The sequence below is a fragment of the Callospermophilus lateralis genome, unplaced genomic scaffold (assembly GCF_048772815.1).
Source record: "Callospermophilus lateralis isolate mCalLat2 unplaced genomic scaffold, mCalLat2.hap1 Scaffold_246, whole genome shotgun sequence".
Taxonomy (NCBI): Eukaryota; Metazoa; Chordata; class Mammalia; order Rodentia; family Sciuridae; genus Callospermophilus; species Callospermophilus lateralis.
In genome coordinates, this window is record NW_027513304.1 from 188,196 (window position 1) to 208,155 (window position 19,960).

Here is a 19,960-nt window from a genome sequence, read left to right on the forward strand (position 1 = left end):
CAGGGTTAGAGTGTCCCTGGGTTCAATCCCCAGTACCAAAAACCAAAAATAAAATAACAATAATTAAAATATATATAAAAAAGAGAACATCTAAAAGAAACCCAAAAGAACATTATGCATCAAAGATCAATAATCAGCTTAACAGAAGATTTAACAACTGCTGCAGACACAAGCAGATAAAAGAGATTTCCAAAGGACTGAACAACAACAACAACAACAACAACCTGTCATTCTAGAGATTTATGACTAGTGAAACTATAACTAGAGTAGGGGCAGGAAAGGACAGCTTTCTCCCTGAAAAAAAAACTATTAAGCTGTTATTAAACAATTAAACTACATATTTTGGTGCACACCAGTAATCCAAGCAGCTCTGGAGGCTGATAGCAGAGGATCGCAAGTTCAAAGACAATATCAGCAACTTAGTGAGGCTTTAAGGAATTCAGGGAGATGCTGTCTGCAAGTAAAATATAAAAAAAGGGCTTGGGATGTGGCAACCCTGGATTCAGTCCCCAGTACAAAAAATAATACATCTGAATAAAGCAAAATGACCCCAGAGAAAAGGTATCATTTGAAGGAGGAATAATTCACACAATACAATTGAAAAAGATCTTTATCATTGTGGAATTAGAAAATACATAAACAAAGAAACAAAATGGAGTCAGGTGACAACACTGTTCTGAGGAGAACAAGATGAGAGGTGTGTCAGAGCAACCTGGAGGGGAAGGGCCCTGCTTTGGACAGGGCAAGTTTTCTTTCTCAACATTAGCACAACTGAACTTCTGAGCCAGAACAGTCCTTAGGGTGGGAGCTGACCTGGGCATGAAAGGATGTAGACAACACCTGTCATTTTAACAACCAAAAGTGTCTCTAAACGAAATCACAGGCCCTTAGGCCCGCTCCTGAGGGCCCTAGAAAGAGGTGTTCAAGAAGGCAGGGGCTGGCCTGGGATGCCAGGAGGTGCAGATAGGGACCCAACTCCAAGCTGGCCCCAGCGTGTCCAGGCACAATCTAGAGGGGACCATCCAATTACTAGTATCCAACAGGATCTCAAAATTACTCTTCTGTTTCTGAGCTGGAAAGGGGACTGATGTATTCTTTGAGCAACTCCAGCGGGTACAACAGGGTCCTCTCTGCTGCCTTGATATCATTTTCCAGATTTTCCTGAAGCCGCTGGCAAAGCGACCAAACCAGAAGAACCAGTAACACCAGGCACAGAGCCCCCAGGGCAACCACAGCCAGCCACAAAAGCCATAGGTATTTCATGGGGGCCTGAACCTCCAGGTCACTGAGGGGCCCACTATCACAGCCACAAGATACCCCTCAACAGCCAGCCATGTCCCCTACTCCTATGAAAAGCAGTTGTAGGCCCCAGCATGGTGATATTGGGCAGTCATCACCACCAGGGCTTGGAGATGGGCATCATAGTAGATGGAGCCTGGCTCGTCTGCAGGTAGGTCCTGGCCCTCAAAGATCCAGCGGGCATAGGCCATCTTGAAGGAGAGGATAGGGAAGTACCAAGTCTGTGCCCACTACCATTGTGATGTTTTTCAGCATTCAACTGACTGTAGCAACAGAGAGAGAAGGTAGCAGAGTCAGTGCAAGAGACCAAGGGCCAGGGAGGTGTGATGTGGAAAATCCACCTAAGGACCACAGTCCATCTGGAGTGGAGGGGAACACAAAAAAGCTCACCTTTCTTAGTGCCATGAAGGTCACAAAAGCCTATGGTATCTGAGATTCCCATGTTCTGAACAAGTAGAGATCTGGCAGAGGAAAGGGGTATCAGAAGCATGCTTCCAACCACCGTATCCACACACCTTCCTGGTCCCAGCCCTTGCAGAACCCGCTCACCCAGAGTAGCTGGCCACAGACAAACAGTGACTAGTGTTGATGCTCCAGTCAGAGTAGGAGTCCCGCACAAGGACACAGTCTGTACAGATGTGGTACTTCACAGAGTCTGCCAGGGGCAGCTGGACTAGCTGAGAGCAGGGGCTGGCAAAGAGCAGCTTCTGTGGGAGAAGAGGAGTGAGAGGGTTGGTAGGGCCACATGCATCCCAGGGCTGCTCAGACCCCAAGGAGCACAAGCAGGAGAGGTGCCCACATGAAGAAGAGGCAGAAGACAGCACTGCAAAGGAAGGTGCAAGTCTCAAGAAAACAGGGAGGCTATACACACAGAAGGCATGAAACATTTTCCTCCAGTGCCCTTGGCTCTCACAATAGCACCAGCACAGCATAAGGTGTTCTCTGTTTGAATGGTAACTGCCAATCTGAGTGTTTACAAAACCCCATATTCTTTCTGCTATTACTCCATGTGCTGGGAAACAATTTTAAGTGATAATAGCTGCAAAAGGCAAACAAATCATCATCCAGAGGATGCTGCAAATGTGTATGAGGGTTAAGGAAAAAGACAACACTTCAGGGGACATGGTGGGGAATCAGCAGGTCAGGCCCAGAGCACCACTGGGGACTAGGCAGAAACCAAAGCTGGGAGGGCACCATAAACATGTCAAAGCTGGGGAAGTCTGGCGAGTATGGAGAGGATCAGAGAGGAGGCTGTAAGCAGAGTCCTGGACCCACATAGAGGTGTCTAAAAAAAACATGAGTTTTCTCCAGGACTAATTCTGGGAATGCAGCCCTGCAGGGACCAGGGAATACATAATGCTCCTGTGGAGTGCCAATCCTGTCAGCACACACCCTGACTTCCCAGGCTTGCCCTGAGCTGACTCAGGTGGGCTGAACTGGCCAACCATGCCAACCTGATTTGGGGATGGTGGAGTGGATGCAATGGCAGTGCATGGAGTCTAATTAGCTACCTTGCTTGGTGACAGCACAAGGCTTTCCACAGTTTCCTTATCAAACACTTGCAGTTCCTCAATCAGGTGGACCCCAGGCCTCAGGATCACAGCCTTGAGCAGCCAGCCATCTCCTGGAAAAGTCTGGAGAAGGGAGTGTCAATGACAGGGAATGAGGCTCTTGGGTGTCTCCCAGCCCCAGACACACCCAAGAGCTTACCTACCTGTGCCAATGAACAGTAGTGTATAGGTGGCTTTGTCAAATCCTGTAAATTGGTCAGCCACCAGGTGGGTGAAGTTGGTGTTTTCATGAGCAGGGGCTGACCCCATGAAGGCTCTACCTGCTTGTCCATCAGTGGGTGCTTCTTGATGAAGATGAGGGTTCTGTCAGCCAGCTCCAGAGAACTGGAGTGACCATGGTGATGGTGCCATTTGTTGATGCACTTGTGGGGGTAGGGGTATGGACAGGGGAGCTATCAGCTGGTGGGAGGCCACTGGAACTGACAGGGAACACTTCCTGCCCAAAGGACTCACTGAACCAGAATGGGGGCTGGGTACTGGGTCAGTGTATTGACCCCACTTCTGCACTTCCTCAAACAACCCAGGGTTGGTTTCTGCCTAGTCCCAAGTGGTGCTCTTGGCCTGACCTGCTGATTCCCCACCATGTCCCCCTCCTTGTAGGGACCTTGGAACACCCACTGGATCTCTTCCAACTGGTACTCACAGACTGAGGAAAGGTCCACATCACCCCTGTTGCAATGAGAGAGGGATCTCAAGGGTCAGGTCTGATGCCCACCTTAACATCTCACCCCAGCTCCAGAGATTGCAGGAATGTAGGGATCAGCAGAAAATGCTCATGGGAAGAAGAATATACCAGCAGGCAGATCTAAGGTGCCACCAGGGAGGGCCTTGCCTTCTTTCCCCAGGGGCCTTTAAAAGGGGCAAGTACTCAGTGTTCCAGAAACTGACCACTTGGATGTCCCTATAGGACAGCATGGTTCAGGCCCTCCCACCCACATACTGCCCTTGACGTGAACACCTGCTCATCCCCACCCCAGCATTCCTGGCCAACTCACCATCACATATGAAATACACCAAAGAAGGTGGTCTTGTGCCAGGAGGCACCCTGCAGGGTGTGCACAGCCTGCAGCTGGTTGAAATAGAGCTGCTGGTTGGGCACTGAGCACCCCAGCTGTGACTTCAGGAATTTGGTCCACTTCTTCTGCAGTGTGTGTGCACCGGCTATGTCACTCTGGCAGATATCAAGGGGATGCAGTGGGTCAACCGATGCCCAGCCCACAGGGTTCCCAGGGCTCATGCTGGGGGCTCAATACCTTGCAGACACTGGCAACTTGGGCCTGCAGCTGCTTGGTACAGCAGTCGTATTCCACCACCCTCTCACTGAAGAAGTACACCTTGTCGTCATCCCCTGTGATGCTCCCCACACTCTCAGGGACATAGGCAGAGGCATTGAAGTGGGGCCCTGCAGCAAGGCAAGGAGGTTCAGTCATAAGGTGACAAGGACCTCACAGGTTTCCCACCCTGGGCTTCCCCAGTCCTTCTCCCTGCTCACTGTTGAGCCATAAGGCCTCATACTCTGCCTTCATGGGGTGATAGGGCCCCATGTTCTGGAGGATGACAGGCTGGGTGTCCAGGAAGTTATTGAGGGTGGCTGAGTACAACTCACCATCTGTGAGAAATGGAAGGATAGTCAGGCCATAAACAATGTGTAGACACTCCAGAGTGTGTCAAGTTCCAAGGGACTCACCCAAAACAGGCACATCCACTCACCTACAAGAAGGCCAGTGTGGCCCTTAGCTGGGTCATAGGGACAATTCCCCTTCCCATCATCAAAATCTTCATGCTCCAAAGTGAAGGTGAGCATGTTCTAGAGGCAGAGGGAGCCAGTCAGGAGGATGAGCATGAGGGCAGGACCCCATAGTGGAGGCCAGGGTGGCAGGCAGCCAGGGTGGGGCAGCAATCACAATGTAGGTGCACTTGGGCTAAAAGGCGTAGGTACCACAGACATACAGATGGGAGGTGTTGTAAGGCTGCAGGAAGCAGATGCAGTTGAAACACTCCATCTTGGGGATAAAGGGATCAGTCAGTGAGACCCCTAGGTGAGGGCCACTAGTGCCGAGGCTAAAGAGAGGTCTGCCCTCCTATGACAGTACTCCAGGGAAGAGTGCCCTGTGAGGCTCAGGAGGCCAGCAGTGCCTGAGCATCCACATGGTTGCTCTTCCCTTTCTCAGAACACTCGATCTTCTTCTCAGCTGGTGCCTCCCAGAAGATCTAGTGGACAAGGAATATGGTAATGTCATAAGTAGATGCAGAGAAGGATGATTCCCTGTGGGAAATCTTGATCCTCATCCTCCGGAAGCTTCTTTCAGTAGAGGACAGAAGCCCCTAGCCACCAGCAAGGAGCCCTGACACTTGTCTTCCAAGTCACTCAGGAGGCTGAGGCAGAAGTATTACAAATTGAAGGCCAGCCCTTGCAACGTAGTAAGAACTTGTATGTAAATAAAGTTTGAAAAGGGACTGGGAATGCAGCTCATAGAGTGTCCCTGTGTTTAAGCTCAAGTACATGGGTATGTTTGGGGGGAGTCCCATAGTACTTCATCATGGCATAATCCAGTAAGTGCCATAGAAGGGAAGAGAGAGCTTGCTGATCCTGATGGGGGTTGGGAAGGCCTGGGGGCACACTATTTGATGAGATACCATGTGGTTTAATTGGGTCAAATGGTGGTTGCATTCCAAGCTTTCTGAGGAATCTCCATATTGCTTTCCAGAGTGGCTATACCCATCCAAATTGATTTATTCTAAGCAATTGTCTTCCCATGTCTTTTAAGTTTAGAGGCAAGGAGTTCTTTTTCCAAGGATGTCATGCCACTTTTTAAATTATTGTTGAAACTCTAAATATGTGTAGCTTTTCATCCACCCTTCCCACACACAAGTAAATGAATATCACAGTATCTCACTGGATCTCCAGTGCCCATACGTGTTTGCAGCTGATGGCAGGGTTGAAGTTTTGTGGCAGAGATCAGACAGCACAGGCTCAGAATGTTTCTCTCCTCCTTATTTCCCATCCTTTTATCATTGGAGATGGAGCCCAGCAGCCTGCTTGAATCCTTAGGTAGTGTGACCCTAGAATATTGGTGGCATTATTTCTACTCTCCATTAGGCACCAATAGCAAAAAAGCAAATTGGGAGCACACTTATAGCATCTGCAGTATGTATGAAGTTTGTGTGCATCTGTTGGGCTTCAGTGATGAGATAAATCCTCTTTGTTAATATGTGACTTGCAAGTTGAAGCCTCCCCAGTCTCTGAATTATAAAGCAGGTTGCTCTGTGGGCAGCCTTTCAGCCAGAGAACACGTGGAACAGAGCAAGGGATAATCCTGGGAATGCAAAGAGCACACTGGAATTTTTTTTTCTTTCCCTTTTGGTGGTGACTTTAGGTAACGGCTTCGTCAAAACCTGGCTGATTCCATAAAGCCTTGCAAGTAAGGGCTGCTAGAAATGAGAGCACACTGAAGTATGTCATCAAAAGAAGAACAAGGGGCTGCTCTTGTAACATGCACTCTAGTACCTTGACCCCTCTCCTAAAAACTATAGTTCCGAGTCAGGCGTGGTTGTGCATACCTGTAATCCTAGTGGCTCTAAAGGCTGAGGCAGGAGGATTGCAAGTTCAAAGCCAGCCTCAGCAAAAGCAAGGCCCTAAGCAACTCAGTGAGACCCTGTTGCTAAATAAAATATGAAAAGGGCTGGGGATGTGGGTCAGTGGTTAAGTGTCCCTGGGTTCAATACCCTCTAAAGGGGGGATTTTTTGTGTATGCTAATTATATAGAAGAGTGGGTTTTGTTGTGGTATATTTGAAACTGCATATACCATAACTGTAGTATAGACAAAGGGGTCAGAGGCAGAGTTGAAGGGATGCAAGGGGAGGGTACCCTGAATGAAATATATCAATCAGAATATCATGAATCCTATAAAGAAAGAAACTTTCAAGCCTGCCACAGAACTAAGACTCTGTCTACCACCAACAGATGGAGCTGGGGGTGGGGGGCTTATGTCATGTCCCTTTGGCTTGGAAACAAATATTTGTAAACACTTTTTAAGAACCTAACATAAATTGAGACTGAAATAGAAGACAGGAACTTATTATACTTGATCATGACCTGTTGGCATATTACTTAAGATTTATTGATTCCCTTCTTCTATAATTCCATAGTCATAAAGAGAATTGGAATCATTTTGTTAAAAGCTGGAATGCTAGGTAGTGCTTGTCCTGGAGAAAATGTACCAGAAGTTTGTGCCTCAAAGAAGTGGAATGGAGTTACAGCTACAAACCTGTTTTCTCTGATATCCATTTCTAGGAAATTGTTTTCACAATATCTGAGCATCTCTAAATTAATTGGTAAAATGAATTTCTGAGCAGAATTGTACTGTGGTCTGATAAGCCAGAAAATCCCCTCTTATTCACCCATCACAAACACTCTGCTTAGCATTTTTACAAGGATTCTCCCCTCTTCAAAGATGAAGAATGATTGTTGTTTTCATTTTATCAATCCACATATTTAAACAAGTTTTTTTCTGTTTTGTTTTATACCTGAAATTGAACCTAAGGGCAGTTAACCACTGAGCTATATCCCCATCCCCTTTTCTATTTTATTTAGAGACAGGATCTCAATAAGTTGCTGAGGCTGGCTTTGAACTTGCAATCCACTTACCTCAGCCTTCAGAGCTGCTGAGATTACAGGGGTGCACCACTGCACCCAGCTAAATGTAACTTTTTAATTCCACTTCTACACATGGGTGTATAAAGTCAATGTGACCTCAACTGATGTAACCTGCAGATTAGCCACTGGTAAACACAAACAAGATTGGTGACTTTTCAAGCAAATGGTTAGACATGTCATCACTTTTCACACTTTGTCCATGGTTAGCATATACAGTTTCAGCAAGAATCTTGCAGTTTCTGATGTAAGTTCTTGCCATAAATTTTTATTGCGGGGGGGGCAGGGATAGGAGCTGGGATTTTCACACTAAAGTCTGTTGTGTGGATAACCCTCAGTTTTTTTCTTTGCATTTGACTGTGCAGATGACATAAAAACATTTTGTGAATTGGAAAGTATGATCACATTCCCCCTCAGGTTTCATTGAGGCACAGATTCCTAATGAATCTAGTTTATGCCTGCACATTTTTGGGGAGGTGAAGTACTTTTGCTCTGAAGGATGCTGCAGCCACTTTTCAAGTGGGAAAAAAAAATTATCTCTAATACATGTGAAATTTTTCACTACCTAAGAGAAAGGGAGTTGGAAAACAGCTTTTTTCTTTTTTTTCCTTTTTCTTTCTTTCTTTCTTTCTTTTTTTTTTGTACCTGGGATTGAACTCAGTGGCACTCAACTACTGAGCCACATCCCAGCCCCGTCCCTTTTTTATTTTATTTAGTGACAGGTTTTCCCTGACTTGCTTAGGGCCTTGCTAAGTTATTGAGGCTGGCTTTGAACTTGCCAACTTCCTGCCTCAGCCTCCTGAGCTGCTGGGATTACAGGCATGCCCAGCTAGGAAGCAGTTTTAAGTCACAGAGACATTTGATGTGCATATTTGTGTGAGTTAGAGTCTTACTAGAGACATTTTTTAAAATAGTTTTTAAGTTATAGATGAACTCAATATCATTATCTGGTTTATGTATTATTATGTGGTGCTGAGGATTGAACCAAATGCCTCACTTGTGCTAGGCAAGCACTCTACCACTGAGCCACAATGCCAGCCCACAAATTAATGTATTAAAGCTCAGATTTTCCTCCTGTCAAGTGGAGTATTACCAACATACTTCACAGGGTTGCAAAGAGGAGTTAGAAAAAGTGCTTAGAAGAATATATTCTCTATAATCCTTAGATATTGTGATTAATGTATCATGCACAATTTCAAGTAGCTTACATCATAAGACACAGCTAAAAAGGGTGAAATGAATATCCCCTAGTGTAGAAAATGGTAGAAAAAGCAATTTGACACATTCTGGAGTCCTGATACATTTTTACTCTGGAGTCCTGATACATTCTTACTCAGATCGTGAATGGGGTTCTGTGTGCCCCTCCTATGGTCCATGATGGTTTTGCTAGGTTTGTATATAGTAGGAGTACAGGTAGAGCAGCAGATGATACAGCCTCAGGGCCAGGCTGTATTTATCCACATTATCTGGGAAAAGACCTGAGGTTCCTGGGGGAGGAAACAAACTGTAGCTGATAAAGTTTGGTGGTACTAAGCATGATTCCAGAGAAAGCAATGCTCCCCAGCTAGCTGGTGACAGATTCCTGCTTGCTCTTCCTTTAAGCTAAGAGATGAGCAGAGGTTGATGGGCAGGGAGTGGGTGTGAGTTTGATTCTTCCTCATGGCTTTATCTTTGTGAAACAGGTTAGGGAGATTGTTATTTGGACCTTCAGGATATTTCTGTACCCCATAATGAGCGAGTCTGTGCTAGACAGATTGATAGCACTCCATAAATAGAGATGGCCCCCACTTTATGATGGGTTGACTTAAAATATTTCAACTTTACAATGATGTGAGAGCAGATCTTGGCAACCACTCTGGTTTTTTTTTCACTTTGAGTTCAATATTCAGTGAATTCCATGAGCCTTACAACACTGTGTTATAAATTGAGCTCTGTGCTGGGCACAGGGGTGCAGGCCTGCACCTGTAATCCCAGCAGTTTGGGAGGCTGAAGCAGGAATATCACAAGTTCGAGTTCAGCTTTAGCAATATGGCGAGGCTCTAAGCAACTCAGCGCAACTCTGTCTCTAAATAAAATACAAAATAGGGATGAGATGTTCCTCAGTGGTTGAGCGCCCCTGAGTTCAATCTCCAGTACCCCCTCGCAACAAAAAGAGGTATGGCATCAGTGATTTTGCTCTGCAGCAGACTCACACCACTGGAGTTTGTTTAAGGCAAGCTAGGCTGAGATTTGATATTTGGTGGGTTAAGTGTATTGAATGCATTTTAATACAATGTTTTAAACTTCCTGTGGGCATCCTTTTATTTTAGATTGAAGAGCACGAGTATTGGTTAGTGGGTTGAGGATTAGGGGACAACCTCTAAATGTTTATGTCATCTATAGAAAAGCAAAGAATTGACATAAACTAGTCTGTGTTAGTTACATATTAAAATTCTTGATGTGCCATATGCTGATAAATGTATAACAAATTATTGCTGCAATGGCTGATAACACTCAGTTTGGAATTGGGTAGACATGTTAGCATACGACTCTTTGCAACCAGTACAAACTTATAAACTCACACAACTAATTAATAACCCTGGTGTGATGGGTACTGTGCTAAGTGGTTTAGGTATATTTGTTCATTTAAACATCACTGTAACTTTTTTTTTTTTGGTACCAGGGATTGAACCCTGGGGAACTTAACTACAGAGCCACATCCCCAGCTCTTTTTTTTTATAACCAGAGCCACATCCCCAGCTCTTTTTTATATTTTATTTAAAGACAGGGTCTTGATAAGTAAGTTGCTTAGGGCCTTGCTAAGTTGCTGAGCTGGTTTGAACTTGCAGTCTTCCTGCCTAAGCCTCCAGAGTTGCTGGGATTACTGGTGTGTCACCATGCCTGGCATAGAACCTCTTTTGAAAGGGGAAAACTGAAGTTCATAGAGTTCAAGAAGCTAGCCCAAGGTTACATGAGTTGTTAGTGACAGAATTTCCATGGGGACCCACACAGCCTGGCTTCAGGGTTCATGCTGTGGACTCAAAACTATACTGTCACCTCTCAGCAAAATTTCAACATTGCTAATCTGAAGTTTCCTTAAGTTAGAAAAAGTCACACAAGAGCACAGTCTAAATCAGAGCTAAACTTGACTAAATCCTCTTGCTCTGTCCCATTTGCAAGCAGGTGCAGCTGTAGGTCGGGGAAATAGGTTCTTTACTCCCTTTGAGTGTCCAGAATTACCCCTTGAAAGCCACACACTCCTCCTGGCTGTGTCTTCTCTCCCACAGGCATCCCTCTTTCCCCATACTGTGCCAAGCATACATCACTCTCTTCATACAGGAGTCTACAAGGGCCTCCAAAAGCATATTTAAGTGTTACCTTATGGCTAATTTTCTCCCTGGAATCAACCACTGTGGAATTCTGAGGAACCAAACACTTGCCTTTATCACATTGTTTACACTATACAAGCCATTTTATTTTATTTTATTCTTGTACCAGGGATTGAACCCAATGGTATTTAACAACTGAGCCACATCCCCAGCCTTTTTCTTGTATTTTATTTTGAGATAGGGACTCACTGTGTTGCCTAAAGCTTCACTATATTGCTGATACTAGCCTTAAAGTTGACATCTTCCTCCCTCAGCCCCCTGAGCTGCTGGAATTACAGGTATGCACCACCACCCCTAGCACATTCCCAGCCCCCTCCATCACCCAGACACTCATACTCCACCCCAACTGTACACTTTTGAGTTATTTTTCAAGCTACCCCCTAGGGCCGTCTTCTTCATAGGAGTGATCCTTTTGTCACCAAATAATGTAGATCAGTGCCTTTAAAATGAAAATGTCTTAATTTGAAGATTATTTTTCCCTTTGGTCATTCTAGGCAAAGAAATGGCATTTCTTCTCACTGTGAACCATCAGGACGCTGCAATGTAGGACACATTCTTTGTTGATATTTTGTTCTCTCAGTGGGATCATTGTAGATATTTCTGCCACATCAATCTGGGTTGTGTTATCCATCTGGCATACACTATGGAGGATGGACATGGTCAGGAAGAAAAGGGCAGTGGTGTCCAGGGCTTATCTCTACCTAATGGTGGACCGTTATAGTGGCCTGAAGCAAAGGGTAGAGCTATTGCACCTCTGAAGTGTGCATAGCTGCCTACAGATTCACCTCTGATAGTTTCTTACCCTGAAGTGTACAGGGTAGACCAGGCACAGTGGTGCATGCCTGTCATCCCAGCACCTCAGGAGGCTGAAGCAGGAGGATCACAAGTTCAAAGCCAACCTCAGAAACTTAGTGAGGTGCCAAGCATCCCAGTGAGACCCTGTCTCTAAAAAAATACAAAAGAGTGCTGAGGATGTGGCTCAGTGGTCAAGTGCCCCTGAGTTCAATCCCGGGTTACCCTGGTCCCTCCAAAAAAAAAAAAAACAAACAAAACAAAGAAAAAAAAGAGCTGCTGGAAAGGGTTTGACATCTTTCTCACTCTGGGTAACGACGTGACTGTCATGTCAGTATTTTAGCCTCACATCAGTGATGCCCAGGCAGCTTTATCTATTGATGGTCATCTCGCATGCCCCCAATTGTAGCCTGTCTTATGTGTTTTGCATTACTCAGTCCTGCACCATCAATGCTGCTTGATGTTGATAGTGACCATGAAATAATAAGAAGGTGGGGCATGATCTAGGTGAGTACATGCACACTTGGTGGCTAAAAGTTTTTATGGTTCTGTGTGTATTCATAAAGGACCATGAAAGTGTCAAGAGCATTGATTTTTGAGGTTACAAATTAAATCTGGTGGGTAGGAAAATTTGCACAGATTGAAACTATTAATAATGAGGTTTGAATGTCTCTCTCCCTGTGTGTGCAGCTGGAAAGAGGAACCACTCTTGTGATGCAGTTAAAAATCCCTCACCTACCAATTTATAACACTTTAGCTTTGGCTAAATCTCCAATTTCTCTTATCCTTCTGTAAAATGGAATGATACCATAGGGATTTATGAGCATTAAATAATTTGATGACCTTAGAACAGTAGGTAGTTGATACATATGTGTGTCCCCTGCATAGATAGTATTATTTTGGTGGATGTGGGTGGTGGTGATGGTGACGTGAGCCTTGGAGACATTAAGCATCAACCTCAGCATCTTAATATTGAAAGGAATAATGTTTCTGGGTATTCTGGTTTATTTTCCACTCAGTAATACTATAATAAATATTTGGAAGACTATTGTGAGCATTCAATAAAATATCCTGCTGGATAGATTTTGGTCATCTTTGAATCCCAATACAATTGGGAGCAGTTTCACAGTCATGGAACAGTATAGATATCGCTTATCATTTTCCTTCTGATTATAAGTATCACCTAGGATATGTAATTTTTTTTTTCAGTATTGAGGGTGGAACCCAGGGCCTTGCATATGCTAGGCAAGTGCTCTACCACTGAGATGCATCCCCAGCCTATTCTGATTCTCCTTCTTCTTCTTATTATTATTATTTTGAGACAGGGTCTTCCCAAGTTGTTGAGGCTGGCCTGAAATGTGTCACCCTATTGCCTTTGCCTCTCAAGATGCTAAGATTATAGGTATGTGCCACTGTGACCAGCAAGAAACACAAGTTATTTTTTTGTACCAGGAAATGAACCCAGGGCGCATTTTATCCACTGATCCACATCTCCAGTCCTTTTATATATTTTATTTAGAGACAGGGTATTGCTAAATTTCTTAGGGTCTCACTAAGTTGATGAAGCTGGCTTCAAACTTTCAATCCTCCTCCCTCAGACTCCCAAACTGCTGGGAATACAGGTGTAAACCACTGTGCCTGTCAGGATATAGAAATTTCCATGGATGTTATCTTTCCATGAGAATTTTAAAGTTCCTCACTACTTGGCATATTATAGTTCTTGTTAATAGTGATTATCAATATTTTGCCTTATGCCAGTCATTCATGATAGAGTTGATTTGTCTGTGGGGAGACACATGGCAATGTTTTGCTTGTCACAATTATGCAAAGGTGATACTACCATCAAGTAAGTAGATAACAGGGACACTGCTAAACCTCCTGCAATGCACACGCCATGCCTTACAGCTGGGACAGCCCAGAATATCAATAGTGCCAGGGCTGAAGCACTCTGCACTAACTGAAAGCTCCTTGGAAGCAGCACAGTGTCCTACTCCCTGTCCTGAGCCCTGGCATGGATCCCTATCAGATCTACCTTGGGTCCTCAGGCACCTCCTGAGTTACATAGTCTACAAACATTTAGCCCCTGGGTTTAGCATTTCTGCAGATTAACTTTGTGACTTCTAGGTTTCAGGATTCATCCACAGCCATTTTTAATATTTTATTCAGGACAGGGTCTCACTGAATTGGTTAGGGCCTCTATAAGTTCCTGAGGCTGGCCTTGAACTCATGATCCTCCTGCCTCAGCCTCTTAGATGCTGGTATGACAGGTGTGTGCCACCATGCCCATCTCTCTTCTGTTTTTATTTTACATTTTTGATGACAGAGATTTAACACAGGGCCTTGGACATACACATATAACATACACTATAAATATAATTTTATCCTCTTAAAAATATTAATCTCATAATATCACAGACATTAGGAAAGAAAACAGTATAAACACAGCTTAAAGCACTGTCCATGGACTGCCCTCACTCTGTTGAACTGTTGATCCCCAGGCAAGCGAGTACAGAAAATGAGAGAGTTCAGAAACTTGGGAAGCCATGGGCCAGTGCTTGGTGGTTTCTATTCTCTGTAGGTATCTGTCTTCACCATATTCAAGAATATGAATTTCTTTTACAATGTATGACCTTTTAGTATTTAAACTTTGCATAATAGTTAAAATTGTTGGATAATTCAAAGACATATTTTTCCAACTTTTACCATGTAAATGTTAAAATTTACAGAGAAGCTGAGGGAGTTCTAGAGTGAACAATTATAGAACTACTAAAAATGTGGATTGGGTTGCCATGCTGCTGCTTGCAGGTCCAGCCAGTGTGGAAATAAAGCCTCTGTTTGGAAATGAACTTCTTCTGGAACAAGTCCTGCCCCTTATTTCATGTATTGTTTCTGCCTGCTGTTGTACCACTCAATCAGGACTGAGTAGTTTCTACAGAGAACTTTAGGCTCTGCTCCTTCACCAAGTAGCAATACATGGTTGTTTCAGAAGCACAGAGAGCCCATATTTGGATCCCCAGTTTTAGCAGGTATTGACATTTAGGTGTCTTAAGTGCACATTTATGTCCCTTTCCCAATCTTACCCTGTCACGTCCTACCCCCAGTCTTCTGCTTATTTTATGGTTTTCTCCTTTCATTCACCTTTTGGTTAATTCTTATCCAACTTCTTTCCTGAATTTATTAGAATTTTTGGTAATTATTTTTGGTCTTTGTGTTTGTATGTGGGAGTGTATTATGGGGTTTTGTTTTTATTTATTTGTTTTATTTTGGTGGCAATAAAAAAGATATCCAGAGACAATTACAATAATAGTAAAACAGAAACACTTACAAGTGCCAGATGCAAGGCATAGTGAACTATGCCTTACATCAGATTGAATCTGTCACCCCCTATTTTTTTTTTTTGTTTATACACTTAAGTGAAGGAAATAGAGATATGTTTGATGTCTTTGATTACATTTTTACCTTCCATAAAGTAAGATCATTATCGTATTAAAAGAATTTCTTATAAAATGCAGGACACACACAAAAAAAGATTTCTCCTATTCACATTTAAAGCTTGAAAAACATTAAGTGCGCTGTATAACAGAAAGAAAGTTTCAAAAGGGTGTTTTTAACCATTTAAAGTTTTTTCTTTCTATAATGTATATCGTGGGAAGGGACACTTCAACAATTGCTTTCTGGTCATACGTAAAACAATTCTACCTGTCTTCTATGAGGGGAACTATGTTGTATCAAAGGATTTTTTGCAACATTTATAAGGACCTTTCTTTCCTGAAGAATTCCTGCCAAGTATTTCCTGTGGGACAATAAAAATAGTTATCACTTGTTAGGTTTATTTGTTAAGAAACTAATTATGATGAAATGATGAAGATAGTTGTGTCTTAAGTGTTGTTTTAAACTGATTTTTTTTTTTTTTGGTAACAGGCATTGAACCCAGGGGCACTTAGGCACTGAACCACATATTCAGCCCATTTTTTACTTTTTATTTGGATACACGGTCTTTCTAAGTTGCTCAGAGCCTCAATAAGTTGCTGAACATTGCTTTGAACTTGCAATAGTCATGCCTCACCCCAGAGTTATTGCAATTTCAGACATGAACCAGTGTGGCTGACTGAAATTAATTTTGATGAATCCTGGGGTCTTTTGGATATCAGAAAGCTAATATATCTTGCCTAGTAAGTCTCTCCATGAACCCTGAGAAAATTCTCATACTTCTATCGGCACAATACTCTTTGTTTTAAGATAGCTTTAGAAAATTGAACATCAATGTTTATTCTTTTTTTTAAAGAGAGAGAGAGACAGATATATATATATATATATATATATATATATATATATATATATATAGAGAGAGAGAGAGAGAGAGAGAGAGAGAGAGAGAGAAAGAGAATTTTCTAATATTTATTTTTTTATTTTTCAGCGGACATGACATCTTTATTTGTATGTGGTGCTAAGGATAGAACCACGGCTGCACGCTTAAGTGCGCTACCGCTTGAGCCACATCTCCAGCCCTCAATGTTTATTCTTAAATTGCAGTTTTCACAAATGTACTGGGTGAAACAACACAAGTAAAATATCTAGTAATTTTCATAAAGATCCAGAGTTATATTAAAATGCTATATCCACTTTCTCAATAATTAGAAAAAATGGAGTAAGATGGAATATATTGGTTTTGTATTTTTTTTAGAGAGAGGGTCTCACTGAGTTTCTTAGCACCTTGCTTTTGCTGAGGCTGGCTTTGAATTTGTGATCCTCCTGTCTCAGCCTCCCAAGCTGTTGGGATTACAGGTATGCACCACCATACCCAGACAGAATATACTGTTTTAAAACTTCATTTTTTCTTGTTAATGTAAGCACGTGAATCAAAGAGAGCACTAGTGACATGGGAATAACAAGTCTGTAGTTGCATTAAACAAATTTTACATTTTAGCAAATTTTTCACTGTAGGCAAATTTCTTTAACTATTCCAAAAATGTTAGACTACAATGAATTTTGCTGATAGGTGATGAGCCAAGTTTCAGGGTCTTGGTGATATAATGTGTATTTGCCTCCAATTCCTTTCTGGAAAACATCTGATAAGAATTTAACTTTTAACCAAATAGAAGTATCTATACAAATGACTCATTTATTTTTCTTGGTCCTATCCAATTTTTTTTCTTTAGGAATTTTAAAATTTTGAATATAAATGTTTATCTTGACTATTTTAATTAATGTTCTAACATTTGATATGTTTTTCTCCTCACTTTTCTAATTTATCAGAAATTGTTTCATACTGCTTATGGCTATTTTCCCCAGCTTGGTAAAATTTCATATATTTGTGGAGCATATTCATCACAGTGTAGTAAGTGGAATAACTTGATATTTTCATTTCTTTCAAGAATGTATTCTCATCAAACCCTAGAATATTCAGTGGATCAGGGAATAAATTATTTATCACTACCCAATAATAAGGAAGGTATAAAAACTATAAAAATGAAAATTTACTTTTTAAGAAGGAATGGAAATTTTTTGGAGAGAGAAAAGGTAAAAAAATTTTCTTAATGATTATAACAAATAAATGATTATTATTTAAAATAAAATCAGGTTATGTTTTTGAATAACATTTCAGAAGACTCCTCAACTTATGCCACTCCCATTTTGGGGCATAATACTTTTAATTATGTAATTATACAATTTTACTATTCAGTATTTTGTATAAAACCAGTAATAATATACCATATTTTCAAATCAAGAATATGTATCAATCTACATATATATGCACAATTTACAGGCCATTGTAAAGCTATCTTCAAAATACTTTCAAGATAATCAACATTTAATCAGTTCTGTCAGCTTTAAAAGTATGATAAGAAACATTTAAACAACAGCAACAAAAAAAATCAAAACAATGATCAAAGACTGATTAACCATTTATTTTTTAAAACTAATAATCTGTTCATGATTGCAGATAATTAGTCTGCAAATTATTAATATAATACTGCATTACTCTTTTATGACAGTTCTTCCATGTGATAAGGAGGTAACTTCCTTCAGAGTATGGGCAAATTGTCCTATGTTTTAAACACACCCCATAGTAATTGCACGTAGAGATATTGTTCATTCAAATTAAGAAAAAACGGAAGAGCAGCAGTGAGCTTCACTAGAACATTTTAGTTGACAAGAACCATTCATTAATTTTTTTTGGGGGGGGTGGGGGAAGTTTGGTAATCATTACTTTTTAAATGCTATAAAAATAAGAAAAAGAAAAGAAGCAGGTGGTTCCTTCTAGAAAACACCAAAAGAGTGCACTGCTCATCTGTCATGGATGGCAATTCAATAAAAGCAAAGACTCAAGGTACTCTTGGCACAAGGCTTCCAGAAAATTTACAGTCTGTGTTGCCTGCATGTCTGCTTCAAGCCCCCAAAGTAGACAATAGGACTTCATGGGAACACTGGGAATGCTTCTGAGACTAGTCTGCACAAAAGCTAAGTGGAAAACAACCCTTAGTAAGCAGTAGCAAGGTGAGTTTGGGGCAAATGGGGGAGTTGAAAGGCTTAAGCTTATAACTGGAAAATTCTACAGAAAATTAAAGCCACCACTCAGCACAGGCAAGGGTGCCTGTGAATGAAGCACGGCTTACCATCAACCCTCTCTGTTGTTGAGAACAGTGTTCTAGTGTCTTTTATACACCATGATTTTCTCTATGCTAGAGGAGCATACTTTTTAGACACTCAGCTCTGGGACTCTTCCTGATGGTTGATGATTTGAGTGAAGTGCACCTATGAATATTTATTTCTAATTTTAATCCTAGTGGAAGTGCTTTTGGTGTATATTTTAAGGTATTTCAGGCCCATAAGTTAGCAGAATCACTCTACCTGAAATGTACTCCTTCATTTTCTTTTTTTTTTTTAAAGAGAGAGAGGTAGAGAGAGGTAGAGACAGAGAGAATTTCAATATTTATTTTTTAGTTATCGGCAGGCACAACATCTTTGTTTGCATGTGGTGCTAAGGATCGAACCCAGGCCACACGCATGAGCGCGCTACCACTTGAGCCACATCCCCAGCCCCGTCCTCCTTCATTTTCTATAAAAGGAAGGTCTCTAACTGGACTCCAAGTTACAATCCTTGAAGATTTGTGTATTTTGTGGTTTCCTGTTGGATGGAGTTTGCACTTATTTGTTGCAGAAGGAACTTTCCATGTGTCAGACCCAGAAATTTTCTGGTTCATAAACATGTCCCCAGTAAGCTTAATCTTGTTGCTATAAAATTCTTTTGATGTAATAGCACTAGTCATCTGGGAATCTGAAGGAATGTGCCTTCAACAAATCCAAAGTGTCCTCTGACTAATTTAGTGAACTACTTACATACAGTGATTATGACAGTGATTTTAGCTGGAAAGTTGAGAAGCCACCCAAAAAAAGCAACTTATAGAAAAGCACTGTGGTTACCAAAAGTTTTGACCAAGTCCCCAGATGGCTGTGCACTATGAGGGGCCAGAATATGGCATAAGCCAAGGTGTAAAGGACATCTACTCATTCTGCTGCAGGACATAACCATCTGGTGCAGATGGGCATATGGATTGGCATGCACTGAGATTAGTTTTGGAGGACTTGACCTTTACAAGTTTCACCCTGAGTCACAGCAGTTAAGTCCTGGGCACAGCTCAAGCATTTTATCAGCATGAAACAGCACATGGAATGGTCCTCCTTCCACCCAGCTCTTAGCCTTTTTTGCCTCAGGGACAAGAATACACTGCTTTCCTTGATCTAGTCCCCAGGTTTAAGAAACTGGCAAGATCCTGCCCGCTCAGAGTCTACTGCAGAAAGAATTGCCCATAAAGATATGGCCATCTGACTTGTGCCTTAGTTCCCATTCATGTCATGTTTCAATCCAAGGACAATTTATCCTGTCTTGCTACAACTTTGAATAAAGGCAGCTCTGTGCATTCAGGCTTCCTCACACATTCACCTTTTCTTTGAAGAAAAGCATTGCCTGCTATCCCCCCTCCCCCCCTCCCCTCCCCTCTTCTCTCTCTACCCCCTAGATAGTAGATGATAGGAAAGGCAGCAGAATACAACAGACACTAGTATGGCAATATGTAAATCAATGGATGTGTAACTGATGTGATTCTGCAATCTGTATACGGGGTAAAAATGGGAGTTCATATCCCACTTGACTCAAAGCGTGAAATATGATATATCAAGAACTATGTAATGTTTTGAACAATCAACAATAAAAAAAGAGAAAAGCATTGCCTGGTGTTGCCTTCCAAAAGGACCTCCGTCCAGGATTCAGACT

At 42.1% G+C, this 19,960-nt stretch overlaps 1 pseudogene; it reads right to left on the bottom strand.

Annotated features, from left to right (window-relative positions):
• Positions 1-922: 922 nt before the first annotated feature.
• LOC143410790 (semaphorin-4C-like) overlaps positions 923-19,960 on the bottom strand; it is a 58,783-nt pseudogene continuing 39,745 nt past the window's right edge.